This window comes from Salvelinus fontinalis, chromosome 13 (assembly GCF_029448725.1).
Source record: "Salvelinus fontinalis isolate EN_2023a chromosome 13, ASM2944872v1, whole genome shotgun sequence".
In the NCBI taxonomy this organism is placed as follows: Eukaryota; Metazoa; Chordata; class Actinopteri; order Salmoniformes; family Salmonidae; genus Salvelinus; species Salvelinus fontinalis.
The window spans coordinates 52,648,984-52,663,300 of NC_074677.1; positions in this window are offsets into that span (position 1 = coordinate 52,648,984).

The following is a 14,317-nucleotide window of genomic DNA, read 5'->3' on the forward strand; positions in this document are numbered from 1 at the left end:
GTTACATTACTGATATTTAGACAGGTGACTAGATTACATTTAGAAAGTAACCTGCCCAATCCGAAGAGTATGTAGTAGTGTGTGGCCAATTGACTACTGAAGATGGGTATGATCAGGACCTGACTAATGCCTTGATCACACCGCGAAAGTTCGCCACAAATTGTGACGCGGAATATGTGTGCAACTAAAGAACTAAACATTCGACTTCTGCTACCATTTCTGCCAAGCCATCTATACAGTTTGACACATACGTTCGATAAAGCAAACGTATGCACCACACAGAACGCACTGCTCTGCAATGCTGCAAGGCGAACGTACTTCTGGTATGCCAAAACGCAACTGTACTGTCAGTGTGATTGAGGCGTAACCACATTTGGGGGCCTGCAGCCTCATTCATAACCGTGGCGTACACATTACCACTAAATATCTGTGTGCGCCATTTATAAAACATCTGCACATGTACAACAATATTGCGATTTATAAACTTGGCGTCCGCCAAAAAAACAGATTTTTGGTTATGAATCAGACCGGTCGTAAAACTGCGCTCGTGGAGCAATATAACTTCCTGAACAACCCATCATTCACCTTTTTATGGTGACAATAACGCCCCTACCTGCTGTATACGTTATACGTATTGGAATTAGGCCAGGATAGCAATGGCGAACTTGGTCAAATGTCTTTGGAGGTGTTTGCAGTGACGATAACTGTATCTGAAGTTTCTGAATTGTTGTGGACCTAAACAGATAGTTTAAAAATAATGTTGCACTGTCCGTGAATTATGAAACATTGTCTACTCGGAAAGAAATGAAAACTTCCGTATGCCTACTTACAGTGGTAGCCTACACACTTCAATTCAAAATATCAACTGTCTGTTGTAATATTTGTGTAGCGGAGAAAATGACCAGGTAGGAGACGGGAGTACACTTTAGTGTCTTTTAGTAAAAACCTCTCGTACTCTACAGCCGGGCCCAATCGTGCGCATGAGCATTTCCTATTAGGTGTCGTAACATATCACTGCCTTAATACATTACTGCTTAGTAACAGCATAGTAACTAATATAAACAGATATAGATCACCGATACTACATCTGTAATTTGTTGTATGGCTATTTCGAAAATATGATCTCAGCATGGCCAGAAAAGGTGAGAAATTTATTCTGCAATGGTTATGATACACAATATATATATAAAAAAATATGTTGACACCCCTTCAAATTAGTGGATTCGGCTATTTCGCGTTGCTGACAGGTGTATAAAATCGAGCACACGGCCATGCCATCTCCAGAGGAAAATATTGGCAGTAGAATGGCCTTACTGAAGAGCTCAGTGACTTTCAACATGGCACCGCCATAGGATGCCATATTTCCAACACGTCAGTTCATCACATGTCTGCCCTGCTAGAACTGCCCCGGTCAACTGTAACTGCTGTTATTGTGAAGTGGAAATGGGTAGGAGAAATAAACTCTCAGCTGTAATGTGGTAGGGACTGCCGAGTGTTGAAGCGCGTAGCCCGTAAAAATCGTCTGTCCTCAGTTGCAACACTCACTACCAAGTTTCAAACTGCCTCTGGAAGCAACATCAGCACAATAACTGTTCGTTGGGGTAGCTTGTTGAAATGGGTTTCATTGGCTGAGCAGCAGCACACAAGCCTATGATCACCATGCGCAATAACAAGCGTTGGCTGGAGTGGTGTAAAGCGCGCAGCCATTGGACTCTGGAGCAGTGGAAACGCATTCTCTGGAGTGATGAATCACGCTTCACCATCTGGCAGCCCGACAGATTAATCTGGGTTTGGCAGATGCCAGGAGAACGCTACCTGCCGCAATGCACAGTGCCAACGGTCAAGTTTGGTGGAGGAGAAATAATGGTCTTGAGCTGTTTTTCATGGTTCGGGCCAGGCCTCTTAGTTCCAGTGAAGGGAAATCTTAACGCTACAGCATACAATGACATTCTAGACAATTCTGTGCTTCCAACTTTTTGGAAACAGTTTGGGGAAGGCCCTTTTCTTATTTCAGCATGACAATGCCTCTGTGCACAAAGCGAGATTCCATACAGAAATGGTTTGTTGGTGTGGAAGAACTTGACTGGCCTGCACAGAGCCCTGACCTCAACTCCGTCAAACACCTTTGGGATGAATTGGAACGCCGGAGTGCGAGCCAAGTCTAATCGTTCAACATCAGTGGCTGAATGGAAGCAAGTCCCTGCAATAAGGTTCCAACATCTAGTGGAAAGCCTTCCCAGAACAGTGGACTGTTACAGCAGCAAAGGGAGGACCAACTCAAAATGAATGCCCATGATTTTGGAATGAGATGCTAGATGAGCAGGTGTCCATGTCATTTTGGTCATGTTGTGTATATATAATGTAATGTTTATGAATGAAATATTGTCAATTCGAGAAATTTGACAGTATTCAGACGTAGCCTACAAACGTCAAAGGAAAAGGTGAACTGTCTGTGCTTAAACGTCGGATCGCATAGAGCAAAACTTGAAATACCATATCTGTTTACTACTGTGAAGTAGGTCAAATTAAAATGAGATATGGGACGAATGGTAGCCTATCCTAACTTGTCGTAGGCCTATAGGCTATTTGGAAATGAAATGAAATAATAGGAAATAGATGCCTATTTTAAAAAAGAAGGCAAAGATTAAATACAGCAATTTTCACTCCTCACTAATGGTAAATGATTGCATCTTATTATATTTAGCTAACTGTTTTCTTCTTATAAATAACAGTGTCATCATACATTCCCCATTTGCACAAGGCTACTAGGATACGTTTGCCTTCTTGCAATGCAATACTTGAACTACTGGAACTGTGAGTATGCATGGTTTAAAGTTTGCGGGAAGGAAAGCACATTCTCACGTCAAGTTCAGATAAATTCCAAATGTTGCATGAAAACTGGCACACGCACATTTTGGGGTCTATTTTGTACTTACGCACAGTTTAAAAAGGATCAAGAACATTTTGGAGACCCCCCTCATGGTAGTGGAGCGATTTAAAAAAAAAAAAGTTAACTTTCATCAGTTATACGCATTTTGCCATGGATCTGAGAGAAAATGTTGCCGTTTTCAAACAAATTTCTTGCTCTTCTACACATTCTGCCATGACGTTTTCATATGCTATCTGAGCAGGACAGCTAGCCTTTTGGCGCTCCCTACTGGTGAAAATTATCATAATAAATCACTGTCCATGAAACAAACTGTCAGTCAACTGCTAAACACGGTGCTACTGAACCACAGAATATTTGCACTACTACATTAAAAATTGAAATACTTAACTACTTCGAAATTGCACCTTGAGTATTCAACTATTTAAACTCTCAACAGAAAGAAGATTTTTTAGTATTATCCTTTTTTGGTTGGGGGGACCCCGTCGGTAATCCAGCCATGGTCACGTCCACTGTGGATATGAACTGGTAAATGATCTCAAAGCAACAGGTTTTTCCATTGTTCACTGGCTTGTGCCAACCATAAAGTTGGCCTCTGCTGTCTGTCACTAACATCTGTTTCCACTTCGACACTCCATTCATTCATTTGGAAACTAATTGGTGACCCAGTAGATATAAACATTTAGAAATATTCCACTATTCCATTCATCTATTGTCCCTGTAAATTCCTTGATTATGGTGTTTTCCCTAACAATTCACCAATGATGTCCTTCATTAATGCACTATATTCTGAACAGGGCAATGGCAGCACTAGAGAGGAATGTGACAGAGCTGTACTGCAGTGTGTTGCAACACTTTGTAACCTACCTGTTTATATTGTCATGTTACTGGATATAGCTCTTCCTAGCTACTGATGCGTGGGTGAGGAATTGCCAGGACAAGAATGAGTCAAGTTTGATGGAAATTTACTGAAGGAACTTCTCAGATAATACAGGTATGATGATGATGGGAATTCACAATACTGGCATTCAGTAGATGTTATTATACAAATGGAAATAACACAGGCTATGTCTAGGTGCTCTTGCTCGGGCACAGAACGATGTTCATGCGATGAGCATGCGAGCAAACCTTCAACTACTGTCCATAGCTGTGAAAACATTGGAAGACATGTGCAAGCCATTCTAGGCTCTGGTCAACTCCTCTCCCCAGGATGATGTCATCCAGATAGATCAGTAGTGTTTCCCATTGGAGTTCATGGAGGACGCTCTCCATGGCCCTCTGAAACGTACTTTGGGTGTTGTAAAGGCCGAATGGCATACAGGTATACTCATAGAGCCCATATCTAGTGATAAACACCTTCTTCTCCCGGTCCTTTTCATCCACTGCTATCTGCCAGCAGCCAGATTGAAGATCTAATATGGAGAAGACGTTGGCTCCCCCAAGAACATCAAGACTCTTCAATCTTGGGTAAGGGGTATGCATTCTTGGCCGTCAGGCTGTTGAGGCGGCAGTAATCGACACACAGCGGACTCTACCATCCTTCTTATGAACTAAAACGACATGTAATACCCACTCTGAGGAGGATAGTGTGACGACACCTGCTTCCAGCATGCCTTGAGGTGCATTTCCTCTTCTCCTTGGAACCCAAGAAGTGTCTGTCGAACCTGTTGACATACTGGCCTAGCCGCTCCAGTGTCTATCTTGTGGGTGACAGCAGACATGTAGCCTAAGTCAGTGTTGGTTGTTGCAAAAAGAGACTTGTACTGCAGCAGGAACTCAATCAACTGCTGTTGTTGTTCCCCGCTGAGGCACCCTATGCTCCATGGTTGTGGCGAAACTTCCGGGGGACACTGTTTCAATGATACTAGAGGCTCAAGTACAGCAGAGACACCGGGCTTTGGATGGTCAACTTCACCCCAGACTTGACATTCACACTCTGGTGGCAAGGTTGTCTTTCTCCAGGAGCACCCATGCTATGAAGTAGTCTGGTTTGTCGCCTCCAATGATTTTGGCATGCAAAAGTTCCTACTCGATGAAGACTCTTCCTCTGGCATGGATAGTTGCATTTGCAGCTCTCAACAGGTACAGGCCGAGGAGGATGGAGTCATGTATAGGGGCCACGTACACCTCCCATTCAAAGCTCCTGGTGCCGATCTGAAATGTAACTTTTAGTCCACCCATGGCAGTCATGTCTTTCCCTGAATCAGCTTCCGAAGGCGTGTCTTCTTGATAGCTGTCTTCTCACTCACAGGGAACTGCTGTTAACGGCTCTCAGAGATGATTGTCATTTCAGCTCCAGTGTCTACAACAGCTTAGACTGGGAGACCGTTGACTGTCTAAGGTATCTGAAAACTTGGCCCTCTGTTTGTAGTATGGCCGACCTGTAGAGTAGGGGACTGGCTCCGTTGACTGACACGCCCATCTTTGCCTTGTCTCGTCCCATGTATATATATTTTTATATCTTTTTCTTCGCATTCTTTTTAATATTTTTCCGAAACCTCAACTTCAAAATATTCTCCTGCAACCCGCCTCACCCAATGTGGTGTGGATCTGTTTTTTCTAAAGTATTTCTATTTACCTCCGAATTGGAATGCCTCTACTTAAGCTAGCTAGCTAACTAGCTACCAGCTATCAGTCAGCTAACCTTTAGCTCGGAAAGCTATCGCTAGTTTGTACAATGCATTTCAAACCAGAGCATACCGGACCTATTTTTCTCTCCATATCCCTGGATTCCTACCGCAAACTCTGAACCCTTTCATCTGGATCATGGCAGCTAGCTAACCGCAACCCGGGTTGACTACTCCTGGATAGTTGTTTCCGTCCCGGAGCAAGCACCAACTAGCCTGGGGCTAGCCCATGCTAGACCCATCTTCCGGCTAGGGATCCTGAGCTACTCCTGAAGCCCATCACTCGGCTACAATATCCGGACCCCTTCTACTGCCGGTACGGGGCACGGAACCTCGCCGATCCTTCACGACTGGAATACCGACATAATCTGCCAGAAGATCCCAACAGGCCCCTCAGGCGCGACGTCCCCTGAAGGCCCATTCTGCTAACCGAGGCCTGCTAGCTATCAATAGCATATTGGACTGTTAGCTGATCCACCGGCCAGTTTTTTGGACCACCTTACCCATTTTTCCAATTGGACTTGGACCCCTCTGCTACTTGGAGCTCTACTAATTCCACGACTGGCCTATCGACGTCACCGCACGAGGGGGCAAAAACAGACTTTCCCCCCATCGCGACGTCCCTCTAAGGCCCTTATGCTAGATTGCTAGCCCCGGCCTGCTAACTGTCAATCGCCGTGTCCCCAGCCAGCCCAACCACTCATTGGACCCATACGATCACTTGGCTACGCATGCCTCTCCCTAATATCAATATGCCTTGTCCATTACTGTCCTGGTTAGTGATTACTGTCTTATTTCACTGTAGAGCCTATAGCCCTGCTCAATATGCCTTAACCAACCATGTTGTTCCACCTTCCACTTATGCGATGACATCACCTGGTTTAAACATCTCTAGAGACTATATCTCTCTCTTCATTACTCAATGCCTAGGTTTACCTCCAATGTACTCTCTTCCTACCATACCTTTGTCTGTACATTATGCATTGAATCTATGCTATCGTGCCCAAAAACCTGCTCCCTTTACTCTCTGTTCCGAACGTGCTAGACGGCCAGTTCGTATAGCCTTTAGCCATACCCTCATCCTACTTCTCCTCTGTTCCTCTGGTGATGTAGAGGTTAATCCAGGACCTGCAGTGCCTAGCTTCACTCCCATTCCCCAGATGCTCTCATTTGTTGACCTCTGTAACCGTAAAAGCCTTGGTTTCATGCATGTTAACATTAGAAGCCTCCTCCCTAAGTTTGTTTTATTCACTGCTTTAGCACACTCTGCTAACCCGGATGTCTTAGCCATGTCTGAATCCTGGCTTAGGAAGGCCACCAAAAGCCCAGAAATGTCCATCCCTAACTATAACCTTTTCCGCCAAGATAGAACTGCCAAAGAGGGCGGTGTTGCAATCTACTGCAGAGATAGCCTGCAGAGTTCTGTATTACTATCCAGGTCTGTACCCAAACAATTCGAGCTTCTAGTTCTAAAAATTCACCTTTCCAGAAACAAGTCTCTCACTGTTGCCGCTTGCTATAGACCACCCTCTGCCCCCAGCTGTGCCCTCGATACCATATGTGAATTGATTTCCCCCCATCTATCTTCTGAGCTCGGGCTGCTAGGTAACCTAAACTGGGACATGCTTAACACCCCGGCCATCCTACAATCTAAGCTTGATGCCCTCAATCTCACACAAATTATCATTGAACCTACCAGGTACAACCACAAATCCGTAAACACGGGCACCCTCATAGATATCATCCTAACTAACTCACCCTCCAAATACACCTCTGCTGTTTTCAACCAAGATCTCAGCGATCACTGCCTCATTGCCTGCATCCGTAATGGGTCTGCGGTCAAACGACCACCCCTCATCACTTTCAAACGCTCCCTAAAACACTTCTGCGAACAGGCCTTTCTAATTGACCTGGCCCGGGTATCCTGGAATTACATTGACCTCATCCCGTCAGTAGAGGATGCTTGGTTAACCTTTAAAAGTGCCTTCCTCACCGTCTTAAATAAGCATGCTCCATTCAAAAAATGTAGAACTAGGAATAGATATAGCCCTTGGTTCACTCCAGACCTGTCTGCCCTTGACCAGCACAAAACATCTTGTGGCGTTCTGCATTAGCATCGAATAGCCCCCGTGATATGCAACTTTTTAGGGAAGTTAGGACCAATATACACAGGCAGTTAGGAAAGCTAAGGCTAGCTTTTTCAAACAGAAATTTGCATCCTGTTGTACAAACTCAAAAAAGTTCTGGGACACTGTAAAGTCCATGGAGAATAAGAGCACCTCCTCACAGCTGCCCACTGCACTGAGGCTAGGAAACACTGTCTCTACCGATAAATCCACAATAATTGAGAATTTCAATAAGAATTTTCTACGGATGGCCATGCTTTCCACCTGGCTACCCCAATCCCGGTCAACAGCCCTGCGCTCCCCACAGCAACTCGCCCAAACCTCCCCCACTTCTCCTTCACCCAAATCCAGATAGCTGATGTTCTGAAAGAGCTGCAAAATCTGGACCACTACAAATCAACCGGGCTAGACAATCTGGACCTTTTCTTTCTAAAATTATCTGCCGAAATTATTGCAACCCCTATTACTAGCCTGTTCAACCTCTCTTTCGTATCGTCTGAGATTCCCATAGATTGGAAACCTGTCGCGTTCATCCTCCTCTTCAAAGGGGGAGACACTCTAGACCCAAACTGCTACAGACCTACAGTATATCTATTCCACCCTGCCTTTCTAAGGTCTTTGAAAGCCAAGTTACAAACAGATTACCGACCATTTCGAATCTCACCGTACATTCTTCGCTATGCAATCCGGACCTCTGGCAGTCTCTATGGGAGTGCCACAGGGTTCAATTCTCGGGCCGACTCTCTTCTCTGTATACATAAATGATGTCGCTCTTGCTGCGGGTGATTATTTGATCTACCTCTACGCAGACGACACCATTCTGTATACCTCTGGCCCTTCGTTGGACACTGTGTTAACTAACCTCCAGATGAGCTTCAATGCCATACAACTCTCCTTCCGTGGCCTCCAAATGTTCTTAAATGCAAGTAAAACTAAATGCATGCTCTTCAACCGATCGCTGCCCGTACCTGCCCGCCTATCCAGCATCACTACTCTGGATGGTTCACTTAGAATATGTGGACAACTGCAAATACCTAGGTGTCTGGTTAGACTGTAAATGCTCCTTCCAGACTCACATTAAGCATCTCCAATCTAAAATTAAATCTAGAATCAGCCTCCTATTTCGCAACAAAGCATCCTTCACTCATACCCTCTTTAATCATTGACATACTGTAATCAGCATGACAGCATTTTTTGTTGACTGTCCTGGTTAAATACAACTTTATGTGTTGTCTTTGCATTGAAACTTTTAAAGGTCCCAAACAGTGAAAATCATGTTTTTAATCAAATTTGATGGTATTTAGAGGAAACCAGTTCAAAGTAGGTTGAAAAATGTCTGTAGCTGGTATTTATAAAGTTTGATCATAGTGGTTCCCTCCCCCCATGTCAAACACTTGGATTCAGGAGGCAGGCATTACCAGTGATAGCATTACCAAATATTTTTTATAACTAAACCAAGATAGATCAGAGGTTGTGGTTTTTAAATGGGAGTAAATGAGTCATAGTGGGCAGAACAAGCAAGGCGGTGGGCAGAGCCAAGCACAAGCTAGCGAGAATCCTATTGGCGCGTTCTAACATATGTTTACTTATTTTATTGTTCTCATTATTCTATCTGTGACATTACCAAGGATTTACTTCCGGCTTTATGCAACGGTCACATAAAGCCGGAAATGTAATACACCAATGTTAGCGTCTTATCATCTTAACTCATTTAAATATGTATCGCCTTAAAACCGCCATCACATGTGCCTCTACGCTTTGCTTTGTCTTTGTTTAGAAACCAAGCAGAAAGTACAACCAAGGGTACTGGTAAACCTTTCATCTGTGGCTGTGTGACAGGTTTAATGTCTATGGGTGTAACTATTAGCAAGCAAGCTACTTACCAGCATGCTGGCAAAAGCTTTTCATTTTGTCTGGACAGTCTGCACTGAAAGTTAGCATTATGTCACGCGTGTGCAGAGAACATTTCGAGTGAAGTGGGGAGAACATTCGATATGGGTGGAAGCTAATCCTGAAGACGTGCTGTTTCATCATTGACAGTGGATTTTTCAAGTGCTGACCATAAAGTATCAGAGTTCGATGAGTGTGACACGCTAGCCAACATTTTGGATCGGCGGACTAATGTTAAATATCGCAACTGTGGCTGTTTTGACTTGTGAAGAGGATATTTTCCGTAACACACCTGATAGTCACTGTGTTTTTTCTTTCTTCCATCTCTAAGCCCCATAGAACTGCCAGAACACAACTGGCACGAAGGAATATTGTCCACAAAAGGAGTTGCGGTGTGTATAGTATTTGTAATTTACCCCTGGAAATCATACCATTCCATTGTGGGTTGTTGTCTTACAGCTTGTGTAATTGCTAATCATCTTTCTTCCTCCGCTTCCCCTCAGCCCATCCCATCTATCTCCATAGACTACCCTTTCTTCCTCAGCTTCCCCTCAGCCCATCCCATCTATCTCCATAGACTACCCTTTCTTCCTCAGCTTCCACTCAGCCCATCCCACCTATCTCCATAGACTACACTTTCTTCCTCAGCTTCTCTCAGCCCATCCCATCTATCTCCATAGACTACCCTTTCTTTCTCAGCTTCTCTCAGCCCATCCCATCTATCTCCATAGACTACCCTTTCTTCCTCAGCTTCCCCTCAGCCCATCCCACCTATCTCCATAGACTACCCTTTCTTCCTCAGCTTCTCTCAGCCCATCCCATCTATCTCCATAGACTACCCTTTCGTCCTCATCTTCTCTCAGCCCATCCCACCTATCTCCATAGACTACCCTTTCTTCCTCAGCCCATCCCACCTATCTCCATAGACTACCCTTTCTTCCTCAGCCCATCCCACCTATCTCCATAGACTACCCTTTCTTCATCAGCTTCCCTCAGCCCATCCCACCTATCTCCATAGACTACCCTTTTTTCCTCAGCTTCCCTCAGCCCATCCCACCTATCTCCATAGACTACCCTTTCTTCCTCAGCTTCTCTCAGCCCATCCCATCTATCTCCATAGACTACCCTTTCTTCCTCAGCTTCCCTCAGCCCATCCCACCTATCTCCATAGACTACCCTTTCTTCCTCAGCTTCCCCTCAGCCCATCCCATCTATCTCCATAGACTACCCTTTCTTCCTCAGCTTCTCTCAGCCCATCCCATCTATCTCCATAGACTACCCTTTCTTCCTCAGCTTCCCTCAGCCCATCCCACCTATCTCCATAGACTACCCTTTCTTCCTCAGCTTCCCCTCAGCCCATCCCATCTATCTCCATAGACCTCCCTTTCTTCCTCAGCTTCTCTCAGCCCATCCTATCTATCTCCATAGACTACCCTTTCTTCCTCAGCGTATCGCAGCCCATCCCATCTATCTCCATAAACCACACTTTCTTCATTTCCTAGTGTTTTATTGTTTTACATAGATTCTGAACCTTTCTAATCGCACATTATCAACAGATTGCGATTTAATCGAAGACTTCAACAAGCATTTCTCAACGGCTGGCCATGCCTTCCTCCTGGCTACTCCAACCTTGGCCAACAGCTCCGCCCCCCCCCGCTGCTACTCGCCCAAGCCTCCCCAGCTTCTCCTTTACCCAAATCCAGATAGCAGATGTTCTGAAAGAGCTGCAAAACCTGGACCCATACAAATCAGCTGAGCTTGACAATCTGGACCCTCTATTTCTGAAACTGTCCGCCGCCATTGTCGCACCCCCTATTACCAGCCTGTTTAACCTCTCCTTCGTATCATCTGAGATCCCCAAGGATTGGAAAGCTGCCGCGGTCCTCCCCCTCTTCAAAGGGGGAGACACCCTGGACCCAAACTGTTACAGACCTATATCCATCCTGCCCTGCCTATCTAAGGTCTTCGAAAGCTAAGTCAACAAACAGCTCACTGACCATCTCGAATCCCACCGTACCTTCTCCGCTGTGCAATCCGGTTTCCGAGCCGGTCACGGGTGCACCTCAGCCACGCTCAAGGTACTAAACGATATCATAACCGCCATCGATAAAAGACAGTACTGTGCAGCCGTCTTCATCGACCTGGCCAAGGCTTTCGACTGTCAATCACCATATTCTTATCGGCAGACTCAGTAGCCTCGGTTTTTCTAATGACTGCCTTGCCTGGTTCACCAACTACTTCGCAGACAGAGTTCAGTGTGTCAAATCGGAGGGCATGTTGTCCGGTCCTTTGGCAGTCTCTATGGGGGTACCACAGGGTTCAATTCTCGGGCCGACTCTTTTCTCTGTATATATCAATGATGTTGCTCTTGCTGCGGGCGATTCCCTGATCCACCTCTACGCAGACGACACCATTCTGTATACTTCTGGCCCTTCCTTGGACACTGTGCTATCTAACCTCCAAACGAGCTTCAATGCCATACAACACTCCTTCCGTGGCCTCCAACTGCTCTTAAATGCTAGTAAAACCAAATGCATGCTTTTCAACCGGTCGCTGCCTGCACCCGCACGCCCGACTAGCATCACCACCCTGGATGGTTCCGACCTAGAATATGTGGACATCTATAAGTACCTAGGTGTCTGGCTAGACTGCAAACTCTCCTTCCAGACTCATATCAAACATCTCCAATCCAAAATTAAATCTAGAATCGGCTTTCTATTTCGCAACAAAGCCTCCTTCACTTACGCCGCCAAACTTACCCTAGTAAAACTGACTATCCTACCGATCCTCGACTTCGGCGATGTCATCTACAAAATAGCTTCCAATACTCTACTCAGCAAACTGGATGCAGTTTATCACAGTGCCATCCGTTTTGTTACTACAGCACCTTATACCACCCACCACTGCGACCTGTATGCTCTAGTCGGCTGGCCCTCGCTGCATGTTCGTCGTCAGACCCACTGGCTCCAGGTCATCTACAAGGCTATGCTAGGTAAAGCAAAATTGTAATTATTCGCTCCTATGGCCTATTTATTGCCTACCTCCTCATGCCTTTTGCACACATTGTATATAGATTCTCTTTTTTTTCCTTTTTTCCCCCTACTATGTTATTGACTTGTTTATTGTTTACTCCATGTGTAACTCTGTGTTGTTGTCTGTTCACACTGCTATGCTTTATCTTGGCCAGGTCGCAGTTGCAAATGAGAACTTGTTCTCAACTAGCCTACCTGGTTAAAAAAAGGTGAAATAAAAAGAACATTTAAAAAAAATGAATATTTGTTGCTAAGAGTAGTATTATGTTGTTGATTGATTGACTATGGTTTTCCAGATTGCCTATTTGTAGGTTTTATTTTAGAACAATGTTATAACTTCACAGCAAAATCTGCATAGCTGACATGGTTGTATGCCCCATATAACATTTAGTTAGTAACAGAATTTTGTATAATCATTTAAATTGAAAAACTGAAATTGTTGAATCAATCGTTGTTTTGTATATCAGTTAATAAATCAAGTGCCATGGAATCTGAACATTGAAGACGTCTTCCCAGCTTTTTTGTAACCTGTGTGGCACAAATGTCAGCATTTTTGTCCTCAAATGGAACTAATAATTTTTTTTAAATAAATATAACTTTTTTCCAGACAACTTTGATCTTTAATGTAGGGCAGACAAACAAGGTCTCTACCTTCTTCCACTTGCCTTTAAATGCTATTTAAAATAATTCATTAAGTTAAAAAAAAAATCAATTAGTATAGTAGAGTTTAACCATAATATTTGTTGTAATAGTTGTTCTGTCTTTTCTGGAGGCTGAAACTGAACTTATACCGAGCTTTGTATGGCTTGTTTGAGAAAGGGCGATACTTTGAACAAGTTTCTTTGAACAAGGTTTCAAATATTGCGTATTTCAAATTGATTACTTAAAAAACACCAGAAAACACATTGTAGAAGGAGTAGATCACTACATCAATGAATTGCTAGCATCATAACTCAGAACAGTACATACAAGGACATTAAATTCATTGCCCATTTAACAAGCATTTCGCTTTTCAGAAACATTACAGGCTACGTAGACAGGCTCCTGGATCTCCTCTTCAACCAGGTCACCCGCTGTGCGAGCTGTCCATCCCAGGACCCCTGTCTGCCCAGTGTGAGAGGCCTGACAAGGAGGAGGCCATAGCTGGATTTGTCTTCCACTTCAATCTTGGGGTGACTGAAGCCTGCTTGATTAAAGCAGGGTACATGTGTCCCGCTCCCCTCCCCATCAATCTCTGTAGTTGGTTGCATTCCTAAAGCCTAAGTAATGAACTTTTCCATGATATAATATATTACAAATATATAAACATATATATATATATTTTTTTTTTTTTACAAGCAAGCATTCAGACAAATCAATGGGTTCTGCACACTGTAGGGCATCCGGGTACCTATATTAGGCATATGGCTTGAATATTTTTTGGGGTCAAATGATAATCTACCTTTTATTTCTCATGAGTATTCATGTTGATCAATATTTAGTCTATGCTGGCCTATTGTAAATGATCAAACAAATATTAAATGATCAATACATACAATTCTGAACATATTGTCATTTATAGTGCTAATGCAGATCAATACATACAATTCTGAACATACTGTCATTTATAGTGCTAATGCAGAGGCACCAATACGTTGTCGAGTACACTGTTTTCATGAACATTCCCTTATATCCAAGCTTCTAAAGTGACTTAGGCTACTAATTCTTGTGAAGAAGTGTATCAGTGACCTGTGTTCTGTAATTAGTTACATAAGA